The sequence below is a fragment of the Accipiter gentilis genome, chromosome 5 (genome assembly GCF_929443795.1).
Source record: "Accipiter gentilis chromosome 5, bAccGen1.1, whole genome shotgun sequence".
Lineage (NCBI taxonomy): Eukaryota > Metazoa > Chordata > Aves > Accipitriformes > Accipitridae > Astur > Astur gentilis.
Genome location: NC_064884.1, coordinates 28,749,434 through 28,774,171, shown reverse-complemented (window position 1 = coordinate 28,774,171; position 24,738 = coordinate 28,749,434). Strand labels below are relative to the sequence as shown.

Sequence of the window (24,738 nt, the reverse complement as noted above, 5' to 3'; positions counted from 1 at the left end):
TGGTTTAGGGACTGACCCCCTGAGCATCTGCATACATATGGGCCTTTGTTTTAATAGCTGATAATGGACTATCTCACAGCTAATGAGGCAAATCTTGTTTTGAAGACATTCATACTTTGGCACCCCACACCATTCTTCTGCCCCAGGTCCACGCTTTAACCATGTGCTGTGCCAAGAAGTAGTTCTTTTTCCTTGTTTTAAATCTGCTAAACCTGGTAGTTTTCTTGGAGGGAGGGAGGGAGGGAATGAGGGACAGCACCCTACTATTTTTTAGATTTTGATTATATCAAAGTGAGCATTCACTTCTGGCTCACCCTTGTGCCCTGCCTGCCCGAGGATTTAGTCAGCTGAGCGGTCCCACTCAGAGCACAGTGGGCAGAAAATGACCAGAACTGCATTTGGTACGTGCCACCCTAGACCTATACAGCTCTACAGTCTTTTTATCCCTTTCATTTCTGGATAAGTCCCAATAATTGCACTGCCTTCTCAGCCACCACTGAACATGGAGCTGATAGTTTTACAGAACAGCCTGCAATGACTTCCAGACCTTTTTTTGCTCGGTGATAGCTAGTATAGACCCTGTGACTGTGATGTTGAGTCTAGAGTTAGATCTCTCCCTGTTTTGTGCTTACTAACAATAAATTTTCTTTGCTTTCTATCTATCTCTTACATATGTGAAACCTTGAATGGCACAGTTTCAGGTATTACTGGGATTTTAATGTACTGTATGACAGGTTTGTTAAGACTGTGACAAAACTGGTTGAAACACTTCAAACTTTTATTATGCACATTTTTAAACAGTAAATACATTCAGATGTTTATTCCAAAACATATTATTTCTTTACTTTCCGGCTGAAGTTTTGATGAAATTCTTCACGAGAATTTTTGAGAACAATATTTCTTTGGAACAAACAAGTCCAATACAGAAGTGTGATAAGCTTTAAAGACATATATTATCTGTTAATTTCAGTGAATTACAATTTTAGATGTTTTGATCATCTACTGTAAAGTACATGAGCAGAATTTAAATTGCTGATTCCAAAGTGGAAGGCTCTGATGAACCTCAAAACTGAAAGTTTTCCAGTTACCCAGTTCCACAGATTTTAATGAAAGCAATTTGTCGTGTTAAAATATTTATTTATGATCCACTATTACAACAGTTGAAACAACACTGACATCTGTTTCAACTTTTTTGATAGCAAGAATGATGCATTGCTATGCATGAATAACTCAGTGGCATGAGACATAGGTAACCAAAGGACACTCTCTAGGTGTGTCAAACAAGTCATGACAACAACTGTGTAAAGTTTCCTTTGAGCTTGTTCAACTGAATGATTAACTGAAGAAAGTGCACTATCATCAAAGGTAACTACTATCTGGCAGTAAAGGAAGTTGTTCACTCATTTGTTAAAAAGCCTAACTAATATCTAAACGGCAAATACAGTGTATGTCAGTATTGCCAACACATCCATGTGTTGTACTGATTATCCCTAAATCTAATCTTTTCTTACAGTTGTAGAGACATTTCTTGATATTTATCCCACTTCTGGCAAAAGTGACGATGTAGGGGTAACATTTGTACTTGCTTTTAGACAGAGGATTTATTTTTGTCTCAAATTACTCTGCTTAAACATGAATTAGATGGAACTAGCCTGGATTGCATTTGCTCATGTCCATCTTTGTGACCTTCCAATTGCTGAGTTTACAAACTTTCATAGACCAAAGACTAATTTCTAATTTAAATCAGTACTGTGAAGGCCTGGAAAGTTCAGGAAACTTAAGAAAGTCCAAGACATATAGAAAGTGGCTGAGGTCCTTCAGTAGGTGGCACACTTCCCTCTGAATCAGTCGTGAAGGACGGTATTTGCAGGATGCTCGAGGCACTGGCCTGTGGGAAGATTCCCGAGATGTAAAACCAGGAGGGCAACCAATGTGGTTAGGAAGGTTCCCATGACATGTGCCAGAAGAGTAAAGGTGTTAGGATAACACAGCCAAATTCTAGGTAGCTGCAAGTTAGTGTCATTTTTCTTATCCAAAGTGACCTCTGCCATTTTGAGATGCCAAGATATTCTCCTTTACTCTGTTTACAAGTTGTCACTACTCACTACTAAGAGTGGTCTGCCCCTCTGTCTCTCTCCACGCACACATGAGATTCCCTACACATGAAGTACTCGAAGTTTCTTTGAATTGGAAGATGATGCAAAATTGAAAGCTGCCTATTTGAGAAGAATGCTAAACGAAAGGCTATCAGGTCTAATGGGAATATAAATAGGTAAGCTTTTAGAAAATTAAGTCACTTAATTGTTCAGGTTATATATAACTCAGAAGTTGCTAAATCATGCCATATCTTTGGCAGGCTCTTACTTCAGCTGTTCCTAGAAAAAGTGGGGCAAGGTGGGGGAGAGAACCAAGTACAGTATACAAAATACATTGGACCTATTACTTTTTATTTAAAGAGAAATAACCAGTGTCTGATAACATGACCCGTTTTTCAGCAAGGCAAAATATTTTTTCAAAATGCTTAAAAGTAAGGGTCTTTCAAAACCTTAATTGGGTTCTGATATTTAAAAGGATGATCAAGGAGAATCTGGCTATAGCACTTAACAGGGCTCATTTATCTCACATGAGAAGTGCACATAATCACTTGTCTGCATTTCTGGTCAGCATTGGAGATTTTCCTATTCAGCTTGCTAATTAGCTGTGAAAAAATGGAAATGAGTAAAAATAATCAAATTTTATTTAAAAATCTTTTCCCAGAATTCACAGGCTTTAAAAAATGTTCCCATGAAAGGGCATAATTTCAGAAAATTCTGCCTTTTTCATTTTTCCCCCCTTTCCAAGGTCAAGTGATGACATGTTATTATCAAGCTGTTGATACACACAGCATGTTAGTTCTGCATCTGGAAATACTTTATGTGGAGAAAATCACTTTTTTGGTTTTTTTTTTTTTTTTTTTGAAGGAAAGCTCAATATAGCAGAAAAATATTTTTTCTTCAGGAAATAGAGCCATTTGTTCATTACCAGGCAAATAGTGTTCCCCTTCCTTTGGGCCCTCTGCCAGAGTTATTTGCACATAGGCTTGTTCAAGCTAACCACCTTGGCTTCTTTCTTCTTCACACCATTTGATCCTGTATGAGCTTGAAGCTCTTGTGGATAAAGAAATGCTTCACTGTGACTTTTTTGTGTTCCATGGAGGAGTCATGGGCACACTCCCCTATGAGTAAAGATTACCCTTGTTTACGTAGGAGAGTAGACAAACAAGATACAGCAGCCCAGATTCAAGGAACGCATAGGGAGACGTGTTGGGAGGGTGAACTGGCAATGACTTTTTCTCTTTCCTCATAAGATGGCACTCAAGCAAAATGAAAGCAATGTGTACAAATGAGAAGGTGGACTGCTGTGGCTGGAAATAAATTTTATGGTATTAAATGATTCAATGATATGTGAAACTCATAGCTGCTAGCTATCTCTGAGAAGAAGAGCTTGAGATGTTCAGTAGAGGGTAGGTACCTCCCAGAATAAAAATCCCCTCAGCTACCCAAATTAATACTGCCCTACAAGCTAATTTGGTGGCGTGTTTGGCATCCAAAGTAAAGCAGGAGACAAATGCAACTCTTTCAGGACTCACCAAGTCTTCTGATCTAGCTCGGTCGCCCCTCTCACCCTCCTTCTCAGCCCCAGAGCAGCTGGGGGAGCCCCTTCAGGCTCTCCAGGAGTCCCTGGGGAGGGAATGGTGGCAGGGACTTTCACCTTCGCCAGCCCTTCATCACCCCAGCATCCAGCTCAGGGCCCTTCTGTCATGAGGGGAGAAAGAGGAGGACAGAAGAAGGAGTATACCCCCCTTCCAGCATTGGAAAGCCAGCCCCAAGCATCTTAGAGTTTTACTAGTAAGTGCAAGGAGCACTGAATGTAACTAGGGAATTAGAAAAGGCAGTGGCGGGGGCGGAAGGGACAAGGGCAGCAAGAGACATTGCAGTCCAAGGAGTCAGAAAAAGGAGTGAAGGAAAATGGAAGGAAGCTCCTACACAAATAAGCATGATGCGTTTTAAACAACATTGGTAGGAAACTATTAGTATTTGCTTACTTTTGAGGAAAGCCATTCCCAGTTTCCCATAGATTTTCTCACTTAATCAAACCTTAAGAAAGAGGATGCTAAACAGCAAAATAACACCACTAATTTTAATTTGCACTCCTACCCTCTGAGACTTTCAGAAAATTGGGTGCATTTGGTCCATTTTGCTTTACACTACTCGCACTGAAATCAATAGATAGCATCAATCCTTTTATACAAAGGATTCTTTTGGTGTGGCTGTATCTGTAACAACTTTGTGATGAAATAGTAAAGAGCTTGTGGGTACAGGTCTAGGGACCAAGTAATTTTTCCCCAAGAAAGAATGAATGAATTGCTTTAAAACTGTTAGCTCTGTTAGGAATGGTTATTTAACATTTCAACTCAACTGAACTATTATAGGAAAATTATGTAGTGCTTTCTATTATCTACTTTGGGAGCAGCACAGTTTACAAAACTGATGGATTCTGTGTGTTCTGAGATCAAACCAAGTTTTCAGAACAATTTATAGTGTTTAATAAACTGTGAACATCATTGCTGAATATTATCATTCTGTATTGCACTTGCTACTAGCGGCAGCTGCAATGGCCAAGGTGCTTTCCAAGCAGCAAGAATGACTTATTTTCTGATGAATCTGCAGAATCTGTACTTAAATAACAGTTGTAAATCTCACACCTGAAAGCTCCCTTAGTTCTCTTCTCAGTTTAGTTTGAGTGATAGTTTTATTAAATGCTGGATGTAAATATATAAAAAAAACCCAAAACTGGAGGGAAATGATAGGATGGTGTGATGCAAGGGTATCATTATTAAGTTACGTTGTTTTTACAAGTAGGCGAGAGAAAGTGATTCAGATGTCTGCTGCCTCTCTGTGGAGTTACTGGTGGGAGTTTGTGAGGAAAACTACCCATGCATCCCAGTTGTGGTCCCTCTGAGGGACAGTGCTCCTGCCTCACGCTCCCCGTGGGAGGGGGAAAGGGGCATCGTTCAGGGATGAAGGTAAATTCGCACTTGGTTACACCCATTCCCCTACAACGGTGCACAATGGGGGAGTGGGCTGAAGGAACCGTGCAAAGACCTCCCTGCCTCTTTTGGTGGTGGTGAGGGGTGTCTTCTCCGAGCTAAGGACTCTCGAAGCTGCAAGTTGTGCAGCCTGTCAAAACCTGCCCCGGGGCTTGAGCCAAACAAATTATGTACAACAGTCGAGGTCTCTGAGCACACGTGTAGCTTCAGTCTCCTCCCTGGGAACACTCAGGTGCCCAAGACTTGTAACTCCAGCGTGTACCTGGTGGAGCCACAGCGAAGGAAATGGCTGTGGCTCAGAAGCTGCAATACTAAGGGAAAGAGAATGTGAGAAAGGACACAAAGTAAAACTTGAGATCACCAACGTAATTGGAAAAAGACCCTTTATTTTGAAAAGTGTTATGGAGAATCCATTTTTTTACTTTGCTTTGAGAATAATTGTCAAAAACCACTTTAAAATTACTTTGAACATTGAACCTTGTTGCAGTAGGTTCTGTGGGCTGGTCGCTGTGACAATAAAAATGAACTTCTGAAGTCTTGTGAGAGGCAGGAGAGAAGCAGACAATGCTGGGCATACAGCACACCGTCAAATGTGTTGGTTCAGAGTCCGCAGCTTCCCAGAGGGGAAGAAAGTACTGGCAGCCATCATTTGGGGGCAGAGGTAAACGCAGTCGCTGTGGAAAGCGGCAGGATGGGAAAACCTCAATTTAAAACAAATCCTAAGCTCTCCTGTCTCCCATTGACTTATTCTGATGTGACATCAAATAAAGATCACAAGCCCAAGGTCAGTATGTTTACTCAGACAGAATAATTCCAGTCAAACAATACTCGGTGTCAGGAACGACAAGTATCGCTTACACTGAAACCCAGGAAAACAAAGACAGACATGCTCGCAGGCTTAACAGGGAGCAAGCAACTCTCTGTCGCTTGTGGTTCAGTCCTTTTAGTGTTGAATATGCTGGCAGGAGTCAGCCTTTTATGTAACAGAGGTCATCAGTTATCATAAAATTATGATCACGCGAGGTGCTCGTACCCATATCACTTGAGGAAATGCCGAGATTCTCCTGCACCCCTGGGCTGAGCCCAAGGAAGCCCTGTGAACCTGACTCAGGGGCCACCAAGGTCAACAGGGGCCAAGGACCGTGTTAGGATGACAGGATAGTTATTAATAGATTCTGTGCCCCTGTATAGCCAACCCCAAGCACTCAATTGTTATTCGTCCCTAAAAGCTGCAGGAGTGACTTAAAATTCTTCACTACTAAAATTAGGAAATAAAGGTTTTATTTGCCCTGGCACCTGCCGTAAGAACCACTGCTCTCAGGATTTATGTGTACACTCTTCCCTTTTCACCCACGAGGCTGAGATTTTTTTCTCCCGATGCGAATCAGGGCGATAATCTCAGGTGCCAGCCTGACTTCCCACGTCAGGGTGACAGCGCTGCGACTTGGCATCACTTCGAATCACCTTACGGTAGCCTCCCAAGGCGGCTGAATGGCTTCCCCAGAAGAAAGTGATGTTGCTCTGAAAATGAAAAACCCGGCCCGCCCCTGTCCCACAGCGAGGCCGAGCCGGGGGGAGCCGGGAAGGGACCCCCGCGCTGCCGAAGCGGCCGGGCCGGGGAACCAGCCGCCCGGTCTTCACTCCCCGAGCGGCCGTGGCAAACGTAAGGAAGACCAACGCTGTTCCCCGTAACCCCGCCCGCGTTTCGCTAACTCAAAGCCGCCGTCAGCCCCAGGACGCGGGGCGGGTGCCGGTGCGGAACCCGGGCCGGGTCCTGGTTCAGCGACGGCTCCCACAGCCGGCGGTCGGCTCGCAGCCGCGGGAGAGGGGTGGCCCGCTCCCGGGAAGCGCAAGCACCGCCCCGGCTCGGCTCGGCTCGGCTCGCCCCGCCGAGCGGGTATTCCCCCTGCGGCGCCCCTGCCCCGGGGGCGGGCCGGCTCCGGGGCCGGCGGGGGTCCGGCGGCTGCGGCGGGAGACCGGCTCGGCCGCCGGCCCCGCCCCGCCGCCGGGCGTCGCGGGCGCTGATTGGCTGCGGGCAGCCCCGTGAGCGGCGGCGGCGGCGGCGGCGGCGGGGGGGGAAGTGGGGGCGCGAGCCCCGCGGAGCCGTTAGCCGGCGTGAGGTACCGTCCGTCCGTCCGTCCTCCCGGTGGCACGGGCCGCCCCGGGGAAGGCGCTTCGCCGCGGCGCTGGCGGCGAGAGGCTGTTAAAATAAATGCGTGTGTCTGCGGCAGAGCCCGGGGCGGCTGGATCGCCCTCGGCGTGCCTGCCGCGGGCGGGCTCCTTGCCCTCCGGGGCGGCGGCGAGCCCCGCCGTGCCGGTGTGCTGCGCGGCCCCTTTTAAAGGGCCGCGTACCGAGTGGTGAGCGAGGGTCGGGGCGCCCGCCCGCCCTGCGGGCAGAGCCGTGCCCGGTTCCGGCGGCGCCTGCCGAGGCCGGGCGGGTGGGCGCCGCCGGCAGACAGGTTGCGAAGCCGGGGACGGCGGCCGGCGCGGGGAGCCCTGGCGTCGTATTGTTCTCCCTGACAGATAACGCGGTCTTGACCAGGCAAGAGCGAGGGGGCGGAGGGGAGAAAAAGGAAGCGGGGGGGGGGGGGGGCGGGCAGGAGGATCCCGCGTCCTCGGAGGAAATCCTCAGGCCGGGAGGACGCGCGACTTGCGCCCGGCGAGTCGGGACTGGCTCTCCTGGGAGTTCCCTCGGCGGAGCGGGGGAGGGGGAGCGGCGATCTCCGCCGGCGGGGAGAGGCCGCGGCTTCGCCCTCCGAAGCCCTGCCTCCTCCCTCCCCTCCCCGGCTGCACGGCACGGCGCACCTCTCCCCTCGCCCACCCCCCCCACCACACACACACACACACACACACACACACACACACACAAGGCACACGCCGACGCACGCGGACACGCACACGCGGGCGGGCAGCGCCCATCACCCCGCGGCCGGGCGCTGCCGGTCGCGCCCCGCTCGCTCCCCGCCGGCGCGCGGGGGGACCCGGTGACGTCACGGTCGGCGCGCTCCCCGCGCTCGCTCCGCGCTCGCCGCCCTGTAACTTGTGTTCTGGGAAGTGGTGCCAGGAATAGCCCGGCAGATCCGCCTGCAGCCCGGAGCGCTCCCTCCCGCCTCGGCCAGGGCGGGCTGCGGCTCCCGGGCCTCCGCCTCTCTCTCCCCCGTGCAACACCAGCCCCTCCGGCACTGTCAGGGTGACGGTGATGATCCTTTCCAAAGAGAGGGAGAGAAATGACCTGCCTTAAGATAAATGCGTGAAGCGGGCGCCCCTTGGCCGCTGGAATATCTCTGTCTGTCTTTATATATAAAGAAGCACCGCGAGCCACCTCACTCCAGGCAAGCCCTTAGCAAAGGAGCAACAAGAGCGCCCGGCGGGATCGGCAGCAGCAGCAGCAGCAACAACAACAACAAGGGCACCGGGAGGGCTTCCCTCCTTCCTCCTCGGTGACTTCCCAGGTGAGCAGCAGCGGTTGCTGCGGGCAGCCCCCTCCGCCTCCTCCTCCTCCTCCTCCTCCTCCCTCCTCTCCCTGCCCGCCGCCTGCCCGCCGCTCGTCCCCTGTCACCGGCACCAGCTGACAGCCGCGCCGAGCCGCCGGCGGGGGGCGGCTGCCGGCGGCGGGGCTCGGGTGCGGGGCGCCGCGGGGCTGGGCTGCGGGCCGCGGCAGTGAGGGCGCTTTGCCGAGCCGAGCCGAACCGGGGCGGCGGGGGGGGCCGGTGGCGGTGGTGGTGGGTGTCTGACGCCGGCGCAACCGGCGGCGCGGCCGCCGCCGGGCACCCCCCGGCCCCGGGGCTGCAGGGGTAAATGGAGGGCAGGCGGCGGGAGGCGCGGGGGAGGGCGCCGGCGGGGCTGTAAAACCGCCGGACCGGTAAGTCACCTCTGCGGCGGCGGCGGCGGCTGTGGGCGCTGGCAGTCACCGGCACCGTCCCCGGGGCACCGGGCCCGGCGCCCCGCTGAGCCGGCGCGGGAGGAGGACGGGGCCGGGGACAGGCCTTTGTCGGTGACACGCCGTTAGGAAATGTGGGGAATACCCAGCTTGTAAGTGTATGCAGATGAGGAGCAGGCTGCCTTGCGTAATCCCCTCCTGTGGCGTGGAATGGGCACGGTCACCGCCGGGGAGAGGCGCCCGCGGGGGGGCCGCCCCGACGGGGCTCTCTCACCGCGGCCTCCGGCGCCCTGCGGGCGGGGGGGTCGGGGGGGAAGCACCCTGCGGGGGGGAGGGCGCCCGGGGCCACCCGGCGCGGCGGCGGGCAGGGCGCCGGGAGTAGAGTGGCGGGGGTGGCTCCGGCGGCCAGCACGTCCCCGCGGGCGGGCTGCGGGGGGAGCGGGGGGGGGGGGGGGAACAGGGTCGGCGGGCGCAGGGGGTGTGCGTGTGTGCGGGGAGACCCGCCGTGCCGGGGGCGCGCGTGTGCGTGCGCTGCGCCGCGGTGACTGTTCCCCGAAGTGGGTGGGACGTTGGCCCGTTCCGGGAATGTTCCATGACGTGTAAACGCCACAGGAAGGGGGTTAACGAGGGGCTCGGCCGGGGCCGCCGCCGGGGCCCTCCCTGCCCGCCCGCCTCCCCCCGCACGCCGGCGGGACTGCCGCGGGGGCGGGGGCCGGCGGCGCGGGGGCTGCCGGGGGCACGGTCCCTTATGTAACGCGGGGTACGTGTGCGGCCGGCGGTGATTATGTAAGCGGCACGTCCGCGCCTGTCGCATAGGATACCTCACGCCGGCACCGCGGCGGGCAGGCAGGGACGCCGCGGGCCGCCTCCCGCCTGGCCGCGTCCCCGCCGTTGGGGGCAGGCGGCGCGGGGAGGGGAGAGCCCGCGTTTGGCGCGGGCGATGCCCCGCAGCCCGCCCCGGCCTCCCTGCCGCGGGCGGGCGGCGCGGCCTTCCCCTCTGCGAGGTGGGGGGGGGCAGGGGGCGACGTCTCTGCCCCAGGTGTTGCCCCGCAGAGCTCCGACCCGCGGGCGGCGGGGAAGCCGGCGGGAGGCCGCGCCGCCTCGGCCCGCCTCGGCCCGCCTGGCCCGGGGTCTCGGCCGGCCGCCGGCCAACGCGCCTTGTCTCCGCGGGCAGGCGGCCGGGGCTCGCCCCAGGACAACGATAAAAGTCCTCCGAGCTTAATTTCCCAGAAAAGGAGTTCTCTGTTTTTCTTATTAGCTGGCAGTAATGGTCAAACGTTGTTTTGGGGTGATGTGGGTTTGTTTTTTTCCTTCATGTGGTAACTGCAGAAATTAAACATGAAAATATTTTTTTGTCACCGTAACTCTTAAATACTCTTTTAAGTTAAACTAATAGAAATACTAATGAGTTTCAGCAGAAATGTTTAGACAAATAATTTCCCTGCTCTTATTTAAAAAATAAGTAATTTTTAATATAAAACCTGTCTGGTTTCGTACATGGCTAACAAATTTAGAAAACATTTTATGCCTACTTAGTCAAGGGTGTTACATTTTTATTTCTTTTCCCCCTTGCTAATGAATCTATACTGTGGATTGTTACGAAGCAGATGAAGCGGTCAGGGTGGCAAAAGCAAGCCATTAATCGATAGGTCTGTGTTACTCAACTCCACGGAGCTGTGCATGCAGACGGTACCTTCTGTTCTGTGTTTGTGCAGCTCCTAGCACAAGGGGGCTCCGGTCATCATTAGGACTTCTGGGGACACCGAGTAATTACAGTAATTACTAAATTAAAAGAACTGCTGGTCTGACAAGGTACAAATTCAGCGGTGCCCAGTTTTTAAATTCTGTTGTTATTGTGAATTACCACTGACTACCAGAGGAATTTGATCCTCGGGTTATGAGGACACGGAGCAGAATCCTCAGTATTTTGATAGTGAAAATGATACGCAGACATGCTAAAAAAGTGCATCTGTTTTTAAAGATAGGAGAGTCTCTGCCTGTTAGTTTGCAGCATGTGGACATATTTAGATAGATGCACTGTAACCTGGGGTTTATATTTATTTACAGTTAGATGTTAAATCTTTCTTTATCCTTCAAGACAGGAGACACTTCTGAAACTTCAGGTATGGACCATCTGAAACTTTCTTCATGATTTTTTTGCTTTGCCTCATTTTTCAAAAAGAAGGTTAGTGTTGTAGATTAGGCTGAGAGGGTTTTTTCCATGTGAGTTTTAAAAAGTTACTACTGTCATCTGTAAATACATATAAGGTTACTGTGCTTTTCAGCTGTGCAAAGGCAGCAGTGCTATGGTACGAAGTCAGGGTGTGACTACTTTTGTTGATAGAACAATCCAAATTTTTAATGTTTTGTAGGCTATTGTGTTGACATTATTTTCTAGTGGCTATTGGGCATAGCAGTTACATACATCCTGGCTGAGGTGGCGTGTTAAAACATCACTGCTATGGATAAGGATAAAATTGAGCAGCACTTGTCCCAAAGCAAAAATGTAGAGGACTTTTAATTGTGTATCTGAGTCCAATTGTGTGGCAACAGTGCAGAATGCTTCTTTACAAAGGCAGATTTTTAGATTCTCAAGTGACTAGATTGCCTCATATGTGAGATCTGTTTACAAACCTTCTTGTTACTATGAAGACAAAACAGAGAGCCATATGCATTCATGTGGTCCTTGCTGAATAATGGTACATGTATCTGCTTGAGTGTTTGGCAGTATATCATGTTTAGTTTATGTGGTGGCACCCTACAAGGCTATTCTTTTTTGACTTTTAACTATTTCTAATACCATTGGCTGGACTCAGTTATACGAGTAAACTTATGTCACTGGTCTGCATGTTTGTAACTAAGCTGGAAGTTTTAAAAGCAGGACATTTATTGTTGAGCATTTTGTCAAACTGCTTTGTTTATTCATTCATTTATTTAGGTGCTTGTTTTTAAAAGAATTAAGGTGCATGCCCCTCTCCTCATAGTTTTCAAGTCATCAGCAGGGGCAGTTACTGTTACTACTTTTGAAATTTAACCATATCCGGTAAGGTACTGGGAATATAGGAGCTGTGTGTCTGGCAGAAGTGGTTTACTTAGCAAAATACTGCAATACTTACCCATCAAAGAGAAAAATGCTTGCTATTTAAGAGTATTACTGTAAAGTATACAAGTCAGAGTTATATGACTTGTATTGTGAAATACCTCAAGCTGTCTTTCAAATTTGAGTATGATGGGGCTATAAGCTGTGGTTGGTTATGTTGATAGCTGTCCATCCAGCTCTGTAAATAAAGCTCATCAAGTACTACTTCCATGTAGTTCTCACTTGATTCTGCATAAGAATTCCAGGTAAATTGCCAGAGTTGAGTGCTGACTTCCTCTGCCTGTCTTAGGTCCTAACATAAATCGGGCACAGCAAAAGTTGGTTCTTCATGTCATTGGCCTTCACGCAGGGTAAAAAGCGAAAAATGTTTTCTCCATCTTAACCTCAGTCATTGAGAAGAGGTGAACCTGACAGTGTGTGGTTTTAAATTATTGGTCCTCCTAGCAGGAGGAATACATAATTATTATTAGATCTGATGCGTTAAAAGTTTTCAGCAACAGTTAATTGCTAATTGGAGCTCTTGGGAGCTCCACAGAAGTGTTGAGTGCAGAGGCTGCATACCTTTGTTATTTGAAAAAGGTCCGATAAGTTAGGAGGAAACTGCTTTAAAAATTCTTTTATTTAAAGAGGCAGGTTATTTTTTCTTAACATTTCTTAAACAGCATCTCTGAAGTAGTATGTCACAGATTAAAATAACTATTTTTGAAGTTACTTGGTTTTCTCCTGTAATTTAACTGTTTTGGTCTTTTTTTCCTTCAGTAGAAGGAGCTATCTAGCAGTTCCTGAAGAAGTGAAGAAACAGCAAGGGGAAGCATAAGCTAGATGGAAAGTGGAGAATAGTATTTTTCACATATTTCAATCAATAATTTTGGATGCTATGTTTAATTAAGGTAGCACAGAATTATTACAGAAGAATGGAAGTTTCAAGCTGGCTGTGCCATTTTCATAGGAAATAGCAGCTTTGTACAGTTTTGTTTCTCTTTTTGGGGCTTAAGCATTTTTATAAGACTTTGCAACAAGTGTTCTGTTTCAGCAGGAGATATTAAAAAGCAGTTCATTGGGCTGTATTTTTCATTCTCAAGGGAAATTAGGACTTGTAAAAGTGCTGGTCTGACAGCCTGAGAGCAAAAAACCATTGTAAATACAAGTATTGGAAGTTTTTCCATGATAACCAACTAGCAAGCCCCTACTTGGACATTAAGAAATCATCAGTGTATTTAAAGAGTATGTTAATCTCTGGAAACATTTTATTTTATTTTATTTTTACCGAAATAGCAAGCAGGAGGCACCACATACCTCTTACTTAGGCATTCTGAACTTTTGTTCATAAATTATGCAATTGACTTTACCCTAACTGCTCTTTTGTAGTAGGTGGCCCCCAGTAAGATTTGTCTCCAGAAATCTTTCTCACAAAGCTGTGAGCATGGAAAAGGGGTGAGAGGGTATGGGTAGGGGAAACAATCTGATGCGGTGTTTCCAAATCCCCAATGTGAAATAGTCAGAAGACGTACAAGTATCTTTGCCTGTCAAATTAAAAGTCTCTTGCCTTGTTTTTTATTGTCTTGTGATTAATTTCTCACCATCATTAATATGGTCTAAACATAAGTTTCTTCTTGCTCTGAGGAAGTTTTGTGGATTCTGGGTGCTTATTTTCATTTGCCTTTCAGGCAAATTTTGTACATCTGCAAAACGGTCACTCTGTTCTCTGTATGCCAGGGTAATAACATCGAAGTGTGGACCACAGCTGTTTATGGTCACAACACTGCTTGTGTTTCTGTATTTCCTTGTTCTTTCCTGGGCATGCCTCTTTTACTGTTTCTTGAAATGGAATATTGCCTTTTACTTTTTCATAGATTTATACATGGGTAAGCAAAAACCTATACTTGTTGTTTTTTCCTCCACTTTCTCTGGATGGGGGTCTCGGGGCCTACCTACCAAAAAATGTACCACTTGGTAATATTTTTAAAGTAAAACAGTGTACGAATGTGGATGTAATTATCTGATACAAATTCCCCCAGTACGTGGTTGTGCTGATATGACTAGTCTGTATAGTGATTATATCAATTTTTCTGAGTTTGTTTATGCACATTCTATCTCTGTCAGTGTAGACTTGATCTCAACAGAAAAGTTCTTTCTAAAAATGACAATAGAAACTGTAAGTAATGTAATAATATAGTTGGTAATGGGTTTATGGCCACCTTGTACACACACGGGTTTGTTTTGTTGCACCTCAATTTGTGTTTAAGAGAAAATTATTTTTCTGTTTTGTTTTTTCTTGTGATTGACAGTTCTGTCCTAATATGCTTACGGAGTCTGAAAAAATGCAACTCTAATATACAAGAAATTTCAGCCTGCACACAAAAAATTGTAAAGAATATCTCTGTTCTTAAAAATGTAAGTTCACTTCATTGCAATTTAAGTAAGTTGTAATAAACTTCTGCAGCCCTGGCTAAATTCTCTGATTTATGCAAGCTGCCAAGGGGGGGGGGGGGGGCGGGGAAGGATGTACAGTATTTTTTGAAAGGCATGCTTTAATTGCTGTTGTGTCATACAGGAGGAAGTCAAGGTTTGATTGCTACAGAAAGTTTCATTTTTAGATAGTGATTATCGGAAATTCCATACAAAGGAAAGCAGTTAGATAATTTGCATGTATAGTTCAGTTTAATAGAAAAGTGAAAACTAAAGGAGCTAAAGGGAATTGAAATTACAGTGTCAGGTGACATTTTTAAGGTAATGCAGTAAAGTAGGGTTTGACCCTCTTCATAAGAAAACACTTGTGAAAAAAACAAAGCAGAAAATTTGCTATGTTTTATAGTAAAGTTTAGACTTTTTTGCCTGCAGAGGTTAGTATTGGTGCTGGCCTGACTGGGCTAACTTAATCCTCCCTGCCTCCCCAAACCATAGTGGTGTCCCTGGAATTTTCCTCTGCTGGGCTTGGTGGTGGACCGTCAGAGCTTGGGTGCGCTCCTTATCAAGCGATTTATCAATATGGAGTAATACTGGATGTTTTCTAATAAGCAATTTAAAAAGCTGAAAGAAATGTCTAATTACACAGTGTAGGACATGATGTAATCTCAGAGAATTTAGTAGAGCAGAATGCTTAATTTTGCTGAAATAATATTATTTAATAAGAAGTTTTCCTATAGAGTAATAGCTGCACTTAAGCAGAAGGGAACTTTATGTTTAACAAAATCTAACAGGACAGGATCAGGATTATCAGAATTAGTCTTACTAGACAGTGGGGCTTTCTTGCCTATTGTTTTTTTCATTTAAATAAGATAAATGGCTCAATTTCTGTATTTATATATTTTGTATTTGTGGTTTGCATTAAAACAAAACACATGTAGCGTGTCAAGAAAGAATAGCGTGAAATAATAACTGGGGTTACCCTTGCTTGACAACAAGACGTGACACTATTTAGTTAGAGCAAAAACTATTTAGTTTAGACCAAAGTCAGTATTCAACAGAGACTAAGTTGCTGGCATCTATTAACAGTCTTCATAGCTCAGTGTAGTTCATTTTGAGTGTAGTCTGTTCACAAAAGTCCTGAAAGTATGTGGAGTTTCACGTTCCTTGACTTTCAAAGGCAGCTAAAATAGTTAGCTGGAAAATATATCTTTATTTGCTCTAACTGTTGTCAATTTATGTGGGGCTTGAGAGTGATTTTATTTCTTTCTGTAGAAGCATTAGCAATAAAAAAGAGATGCTCTAGAGAGTAGTGCAGGCCCCTGGTTAACTGACATCTGTGCATGCTGACAGTGTTTAACTGACTCCTTTGTGACACCTGTGAACACTGATTAATCTTGAGAGTTGAATTTCTAAAACTATTTTGTTAATGTTGTAGAAGAGACAATTGAGTACAATTCATGGTCTTGTGTAACAGCAGAGATAGACTAGTTTTGACTTTTTCCCATTTAAAATCAGTTGTTTTTATGAACACAGTTTCTGAAGCTGCTTATGAAAGTGTTTTTTCCCTGCATTTGTCTGAGATAATTCAGTGAAAAAGGTATTTGGCTGGACATTCATAGACTCCTACAGTGAAATTCCCTATCCTGTTTAAGTCAGTAGAAGTTTCTACACTTTGGTAAAGGTAGGATTTAACTATGAACTTTGAGACCATAAAGTTGGCATCTTGATGCTTTGTGATATGATGGTCTGTTTTGATCACCAGGAGAGGTCGTGATACTAGGCTCTTAGAGTAAAGAGATTTTGCTTTAAAATCTCTGCAAAGCTATGTGAATATAATTTCTTCCAACATTCTTAGTAAAATTGTGTCAGACAGAACTTGCAGCCTGTTCCATTATTTTGTGCTTGGTCCTACAATACTAGCAAAATTCCTCTAAAAGTTAGCGGATATTTTCACAGTGCTGCTTGGCTAGAATCTTTGTTTTCTTAAGGCTTAAATAATGGATAAGCTACATGTATTTACTTTTGTGATGTACAGTTGAATTTCGATACAGGCTTAGCAAGATGTTACTAATACATCTGAAGAAATTTGTGATAAGTGTAAGGATAGGAGTCATTTATATAGTATGCTTGAATAGGAAATTATGTTAGTGAAATGACGTTAGTGATGTTAGTGAAATACAAACTCAGAGGAAGGTGTTTTGGAGCTGGAGTGATGCCAAATAACAGTGTTGCTACCTTTGCAGTAGGTTGGTATGGTGGCAAAATATTGGGGTGGAGAGGGCAATAAAGTTGGTCTCAAATTATCTGTCACGTTTGATATGTCATATCTTTTTTTAATTTTAATCTCTGATTTACTTAATTACTAATTAAAAAAAATACACAAATTGTGCTCATCTTTGACCTAATTTATTGTAGTGGGTAATGTTAATTATTGGTGAAAAACTTCAGAATCCACCATGCGTTAGTAAAACTACTACATCATTTGAAGTAATTAGTAGGGCAGTATCGAGTCAGCTATGTTTCTGTAAAGGAGGAAGGTTGTAAGTTGGAGCTGATATACAATAGTATGAAGGTTCCCATAGCATCTTTCTTTGGTCTGATTTGTTATTGACAAGACTTTGGTTTACGAAATGTCAGGAGACAAAAGGATGACATATGGTACCTTCATTTTCTCTGCTTTGTTTTTAGCTCAGCTCACTAATAGTTGAAAACTGTTACCATATAGCTGTTCAGTGATTCCATTAAATTAGTTAGTGATGTCTTTGTGGACAAAAATTCATCACTCTGTATGTTGTTCTTAAGAACAGGCTTGGCAGAGAGGTGAGAAAGTAATAGAGAAGAAAATGGAAGCATATCAGATCCTCCAAAACTTCTCTTTTGGAGCAAGGACAAAGTGTGTCTATACAGCACCTTGGTGCTTCTGGGTTGTACAGATTTCAGCATCCAGAGTTGATAAACCTGAACCTTCCATGATGGCAGGTTGGCCCAGACGCACTCATTTGTAAAAGATAAGTGTACAAGGAGAAGAACCTCTGCTCTAGTTTTAGTCCATGTCCTTTATGTGATGCTTTACAGTGGTGTGTCTGGGGTCTTTGCTTGTTCTTCTGTAGTAATGGCCAAGTAGCTTTCAGTAGATATACCCTGACTTTCCTTCCCTTGCTCCCTAGATCACCCTCTGCATGGCAGGAAAGAGAAAGACACGTGGGATGATGGAGTTCCTTTACGCACACCTCTCCAAAGCTTCAGTGCAGCATATTTTCCACAAATGGAGTGACCATTAGAGAAACCTTTTAATTTTCTTTCTCTTTTTCTCTCACAGCCTTAGTAATTAAAGAAGAAAGCGAGGATGCTAGATAGGCATTTTTGGATGTATGCTGACTGAGAATGAGGCCTAGAGGGGAAGATAAATAAGATGGGGAGGGGAGGTTTGAATGTGACTGACTGGATTTTAATTGCCTACAAGAAGTTATTTTTATCAGATCAAGTCTCCCTCTAACATTAAGTCCTCAACCTAAAGAATTTTAGTACTCCAGCCTTTAAAATCCCTGTCCAGTCGCAAGTTGTACAAGTGTGTCTTGATGAGTAGCTAAGATCTGATAGAAGGCACTGTCTCAGATACAGTGGTAGCATCCTCTAACTTCTGTTGTGTGACACCTCCACAGATAATTTACACACACAATACAATGCCTTCATACCTTGCTCAATGCTTGCAGGTATTTTCTCTTTACATTTGCTTATGCACTGTTTTCATTTAATTTAGTTGGAGTATCATTTGATTCTGGTCACTAACTAGTTCAACCCACTTAACTAGCAAGCAGGGGAATAAATTAAACCAATTTTGACTAACTCTTTCTCAGTCAAGTGGGTTGTCTGGCAAGCCAAGAGTGTAATAAATAGATTTTGTGGCTATTTACAGACACACACTAGAAAACCAAGTGCTATGCTTCTCAGTTTCATTACATAATTCAGACAGTGTCACATCCAGATGATGGGATTACACCTGTGTTTTTATCTCAGCCAAAAATGCATTTTTTTGGCTCCTGCTTTGATGTTCTCCCATAAAAATAAACAGATTACACCAGAAAATTGAGGGGTTTTACCATATTGCGTGAAAAATATTTAAGCATGTGTGTATAAGTATATACATATACACTTATGTACATTTATGTGATCATAGCTTTTACCTCCAGTCATGTTCTGTCTCCTTCACAGTACAGTATACCTGGACTGACTTCATGAGAACTCGTGGTTGCAGGTCTGGCTTGTTTGTCACGAGAGGAAGATTTGTCCTAGATTCAGTGTAGGTTCAACTGCTGCTATTATTTAAATATCAAAGAAAATATTTTTAATAAATAAACTCACTTGCATTATTTATGTATGAGTATTAGCATTTTTTCACAAGTGTGTGTATAGATGCATATAAACAGCCATATTTTGTTAAACAGGTAAAAAAATTGTATTAGCTCTCTATGATGAACTGCTGTGGTTACACTTTGGTGCAAGGGGTATCAGAATCTGCCCAGGTGATCGTTCTAAAGTGTTACTCACTGTACGGATACATTGCTGATATGATGATGTCAGCAGAGTCAGTAACTGCATGGCCCATTTTATTGCCTGTGACTGATTCAGCCAAGGTCATGTCTTGTTGGACCCTGAAGATGTTTGCTTTCTAAGTTGAAGCACTTTGAATTCCTTTTATATCCTCTTGTTTCTGAAGCACATAATCATATCACTCTTAGTCTAGTCAGAAGGTTAAAGGATCGTTTCTGAGGCCCTGTCATTGGTGGTGCATGACAGTCAACTTGTGCATGGTGCCCTTGAACCCTCACTCCTCTGGTAGAACACCCACTTCAGTGGCAAGGCTGAACTAGTGGTGCCAGGTCTGATGGTGGTAGAAATGTGACCAGAAAGTCAATCCATGAACAGACTACCTGTATAAATAGATTATGTAAATGAAAGATATCATAAAGAACACTTGCATCATGCCAGCACTTGTTATCTTGTTGCTTGACCTTCACTTTCTCTGCTGTCAAGTGCAAAACCATCTTGCCTTCATCTCACAGTTTTCTAATCAGTGCCCCACAGCTGAGAAGATGACACCAAACTGTGCTTGGTATAGCTTGTGTTACCGTGTGAACTGCCTCGTCTCTTGTGAATAAAATGAGAACTCTGTCATTTCGGATCAAATCCTGACTTCAATGAAAGTGCAGGATGGGAAGTTGTTGATTTTGTTCATGAGGCCAGGATTTTGCCATCAGCTGTAGACAGGACTTACACTGCTGAAATAGTGCTCCTTGTGACTGTCTCAGCCTATAAATGGAAACCTTCAGCATGCAAGGTTTGCTTTTCATTGGATATAGTAACAGTAGGTGAGAATATTGGAAAAACTGTCTACATGGAAACAGCCTCTGGATACTTCAGGCAGAGAAGGTAAAAAACAAAAGGTACTCTCAACAGAAATGATTGTTACATTGCCAGATAGTATAAGGTAATTTGGAAAGAAAGAGTAAAGATATATTATCTACCCCAAGGTGCTTTCTTTGTGATTTGAATATAAAATGCGTGATGTCTTAGGTACAAGTGTTGGAACTGACAGTGGCTTAGAGCTGTGGGTTTTTTTCGTGTTTGTGTTTTTTTTGTTTTGTTTTGGTTTTTTGTGTTTTTTTTTTTTTTTTTAGTTGTAACCCATCTGAGAAAAGAACTTGCTGGTTTCCTGAGGGCATCACAGTTCCAGCAGAGTTTGTGAGCTTGGAGCTTGGACTGTACCTTACCTGTCCTGTATGCTTGTTTCCCCAGTGAAATCCCATTGTCTGGCTTTGGAACTGCTTGTTAAGATGTGAGAAACTTGCATTTCATTTCAGTTTGGGCATGATGCAATTTTTTTTTATTATTTTTTTTTTTTTAATGAGGTCTGATTACCTTCTTGTTTCGAGTGGCATAATTTCAGAGATTCCCCCCCCCCTGCCCCGTTTCTGGTACAGTTCAGCATAAAAAAAAAAGGTGCAAGAAAACAGTATTTACAATAGGTTTGCAAGGTTCTAGTGTGATGTTTCATTTTAGTGTAACCTGCCTGTCCTATGTATCTAGTCCTCCATCTGAACCCTAGTAGTACTGACCCGAATTGGCTTATCACTGATAACTGGGTTTCTCTTTGCACTTTCCCATTTTTAGATGTAATTTTGAAAGAATCTTGCACCTGATGGGTTGATTAGAGGGAAGATGAGCCGTTTTCTTTTTTTTTAAATACTGCAAACAAAATAAAAAAGGAAAAGGAAAGAGCCCAGATCAACCAAAGCTTATGACATGATTTTAGAATGCATAACCTTGGGCAAAAAGGGGCAGTTATTGGAGTAGTTCTTGAGTAACCTAATTGTTTGATAAGGATCCTTGCCTGTTTAAGTTGTTGTTGGTTGTTGGAAACATTCCATTTCTAAATTTGTGCCTTACTGCGTACCCTGAGGTATGGGTACAACCCACTGTAATTGCACAGTTTATTATTTTATTAATGAGAGCTATGATAATGTGTTGGCTCATGAATTCCCTCCAGTCCAGGTATGGTCTTCTAATTGCTCAGGGTTCTGCGATTCCATCACTTGTTCTGGGAATGGTGACAGAGAGCAAAAGCAAAGCCTTTATAAGCATGGTTTAAAGACTTGGACCTTGCCCTAAAGCCTGTATTTGGTGTGATACTGCAACCAAAGGCTGGAAAGGCGGGATACCTTTTTAATGCATGCCTAGTGAATAATAATAGAAGCGGCAGAAGTACGTTCTTACTCCATAATCCCGAGTACCTGAGACTTTGCCAGCTGGAAGGAGAGGGACGCACACCTTAATTGGCCTTCCTAACCATAACAGAGCATCCCTTAGTACTTCTTTGATCTGGGTCTCTCCTGCCTGCCGCTTTGCCCGAGTGGCTGGAAGACTTGCACTTTGTTTGCTGTAAGGTACGCAACAGTGAGCAAGCATCTGGCATGCAACAGCAGCTCCTATTTTTAATGAGCCTCAGGGGTAGCAGGCCTACTAGGGTGCCCATTCCCATGCTCTGGAAACTATTTCTGTGTGCAGATACTAGATTTGTAGTACAAGAGCAGGGAGCAGCAGTATCGGCGGAGGTGTGGTCTGTGGAGGAGTTGGGGAAATCTAGTTTACTGTGTCTGTAACTCTGGAGACAAAACTTTCCCGTAAAAAGCCATGGTAAAACACCACAACTCAAACAACTAGCACTTGCTCCTCGACACTGCCCGGCTTTACTGGTACGCTGTAAACCTGTGACCTGTGGTTTGCAAGATCTGGGGAGCTCTCTGAGGACGTCGTGGCAGCCCGTGTCCCCCCTGCCTGTGGGACAGGGGGATGGCAAGTTCCCACTGAGCACGTTGCAGGCTGCTTCCTTACTGTGGTGGCTGGTACGGTTTTCCACAGCTTCTGAAACTGCTCATTACAGCGCTTGGCTCTTCTACAAGGGCTTTTCATAGCTGTAGCCCCTGTGGCTTGCTGCAGCATGGTTTTCTGGTGGAACAGATGGTATATTACGTAGAAAGTTCCTGTATTTTTGTATCACTGATTTTTATTTATTTATTTCGCTGTTTGTCTCCATTTTTTTTAAAAGTGGGCATATAGCGTGAGTGCAGAACTTGGAATCGGTATTGGGTTTGTCTTTGATGTATTAGTATTTATATTTGTGTATGTGTGCAGTATTTTACACTGAGTAGTGTGTGCTTTCTGACGTTTTAGTGAACAGATTTTTGTCATTTGGATTGAAATTAGTTCAAAACACTGTAAGGGAAAAAAGCCTGTGAAAGAAGATCTTTGAAAGGAAAAGTAAATGTCTGCTTAAACTTAAGTTTTGTATTCGCTGGAGTACAGTTTGGTTTTTAAGTCAGTAGATGTGTTTTCTGTATCTAATCTTTGTTTTTTTAATTGATATCATCTGGTCAATTTGACTGACAATGTTATTCCCGTAAGAAAAATATTTATTCTAAATATTATTGTTGCCTAGGATCTTGTTGAATTCATGAGATACAGAAGCAGTCAAGTTGATTTAATATTTTTAACATTTTTATAGTGTTTTCTCATTGTTTCCATGAAAGCAATTTCAATAAATATTTTAGCAATTGCTTTTGGTTTCTTGAAATTAGGTTACCTATTGTTGAACACTGCAGGTTCTTAAACATGGGGTTTAGATCTGCTTTGTCTTGATTAGACATTTGAAATAAAATATAAATACTTGAACAAGCCTCCACTTAGCTTCCAGGACTTAATGTGTTTTGTCCAAACAATCTCCCTAAGTCGTTACTTATAAAAGATAGTTACAATTGCAGGGTTTTGCTTCCACTTAGCCATATCACTTTCATATATTAGTTTTTATTTTTTATGTGTGTGTGTATATATATTATATAGACACATACATACATGTTATTTTATATATATACACTCACACATACATGACTGTACGTATGTACATATGTATACCCACACAAAACACACACATACACACTCTCACACTGTACATCTGTGGACACTCACACACACCTGAAACATCTGAGATCATCCCATTTGAAATGTGAGGTTTATGTTTGCATCCTAAATCAAATCCTTACCACATAATCACAGTAGTGTTTTTCTCTTTGCACTGTAGCATTTTTCCAGTAGCTTCTGAAGGGGAGGCTGTACATCCTCACGTCTGGAGACCCCCTGAGGTATGTGGAGGGAGAGACCAGTGCTGGTGGCAGAGTCCTCCTGGGGCAGGAGAGGATGTCACGGGGCAGCCGAGTGCAGTAGATGGGAAGGGAGATGATGGGGGATGCCTCAGGGACTTCTGATTGCCGCCGCTTGACTGGTGGTTGGATCGTGTCCCTTCAGTGGTGGGCAGCCTGTCATGCTGCATCCCGTGTACTGCCATATTTAGGCTGGGTACCAGGTTCACAGTGAAAAACAAGCCCCCCGCTTCTGTTTTCTGCCACATGTATTTTGAAGATAAATAATTACCTGCTATCAGGTGTTTGGCAGCTTGGACCTTGTCATCTTTATTTGCCTTGTTATCCTCATAAAAGTGGCCCAGGGTATTTTAATTACCTGTTTGTAGGATTGCTTGAGAGAATTCCCTTAGTGATGAGACAGTTCAACGAAAGAGCTCAAGAGAATGGCTTTTCCACTTGTGCTGCTCAAACGTTCCTTCAAATGGAAGTGAAAGAATTATGAAAACCTCGTATGTAGTTTAAATTCCCGAGTGATGCAGTGTAGTGGCTTTGTTGTAAGTATGACACAGAGGGGTTGTAAAGGGTAAAAGTATAAATGAGTTTGTGGAAATTTGTAAAGGTGTTAAGTATTTTGTAGGTAGCCAACTTTGTTTAAGAGTTGTTTTCCGTATGTATTTGTACTTACAGCAACCAGCTTTTGTTTTGGAGTGGAAAAGCATGTGTTTTCATCGGTATACCAAGGGCACTGACAGTGAGGCCAGTTCACAGTTTGCATCTGACCCTTTGCTTTAAGTGTCAAACTTGAAATGAAAAAAAACCCAACACAACAGATAGGGTTCATTTTAAAATATTAGGGTCATATTTGGATACAAAGTATACTGCAGAGAACATAGGGCACTTTCTCGCCTCAAACCATGATAGAGATGGTTTAATACCATTGTTCAGCTAACAGAACAATAAGATATAATTACCTGAAGATTAACTCTGAGGATATGGATGCGTGTGTGAAGACACTGCTGTTCCTTATTATATTCTCTGCTCTTTCACAGACACTATTGTAACAGGCAGCCCGAGTTGTATGAAAAATGCGTATTGCAATACCATGTGCCGGTGCTGAATGGCTACACAGCCTGGCCACATGCTGCTGTTGTGCCATGCGGCAATTGTCTCAGTATGGTCAAAAGTACAAATTGTGGGTGCATTTCCTTCATTCTCGGATATGGGGCTAAAAATAGTTGACCAAGCTTATTCTGAGGGAGCGTGGTACTTTATGGTCAGATTTCAGAAAATGGAATGGCTCTGTTATGTGTTGTTTAGGATGCTGTGCACAGTGGAAGCGTTCTTACAGTACTTTGAAGGTTTCATCCCTTTTTTTTTTCCTTCTCAGGAGAACATCACTACTTACACCCATCACTGTGTATGATATGGGCTGGATTCTGATCCAGCACTCACATTTTTAAGGGCCAGATTCTGATTGCTTTACTCTGATTGAACTAATCCAAACTGTCTTTGCTAAAGTTAATGCTTTGATTTGATGCAGAGTTAAAATCTGATTTTCTTTCTC

At 44.6% G+C, this 24,738-nt stretch overlaps 1 protein-coding gene across 9 annotated transcripts in view; it reads left to right on the top strand.

Moving 5' to 3' along the window:
- The first annotated feature begins 8,077 nt into the window (after positions 1 to 8,077).
- Positions 8,078 to 24,738, top strand: part of HIVEP2 (HIVEP zinc finger 2) — a 142,346-nt gene continuing 125,685 nt past the window's right edge. For 5 of the 9 annotated variants that reach the window (XM_049800927.1, XM_049800930.1, XM_049800925.1 and 2 more), the window contains exon 1: positions 8,078 to 8,541. The gene's annotated coding sequence lies outside the window, so the exon portion shown is untranslated. Of the gene's footprint in view, positions 8,542 to 10,572; positions 11,093 to 14,357; positions 14,464 to 23,150; positions 23,175 to 24,738 lie in introns of those variants that run through there. The other 4 variants (XM_049800931.1, XM_049800932.1, XM_049800929.1 and 1 more) reach the window with 4 other exon arrangements.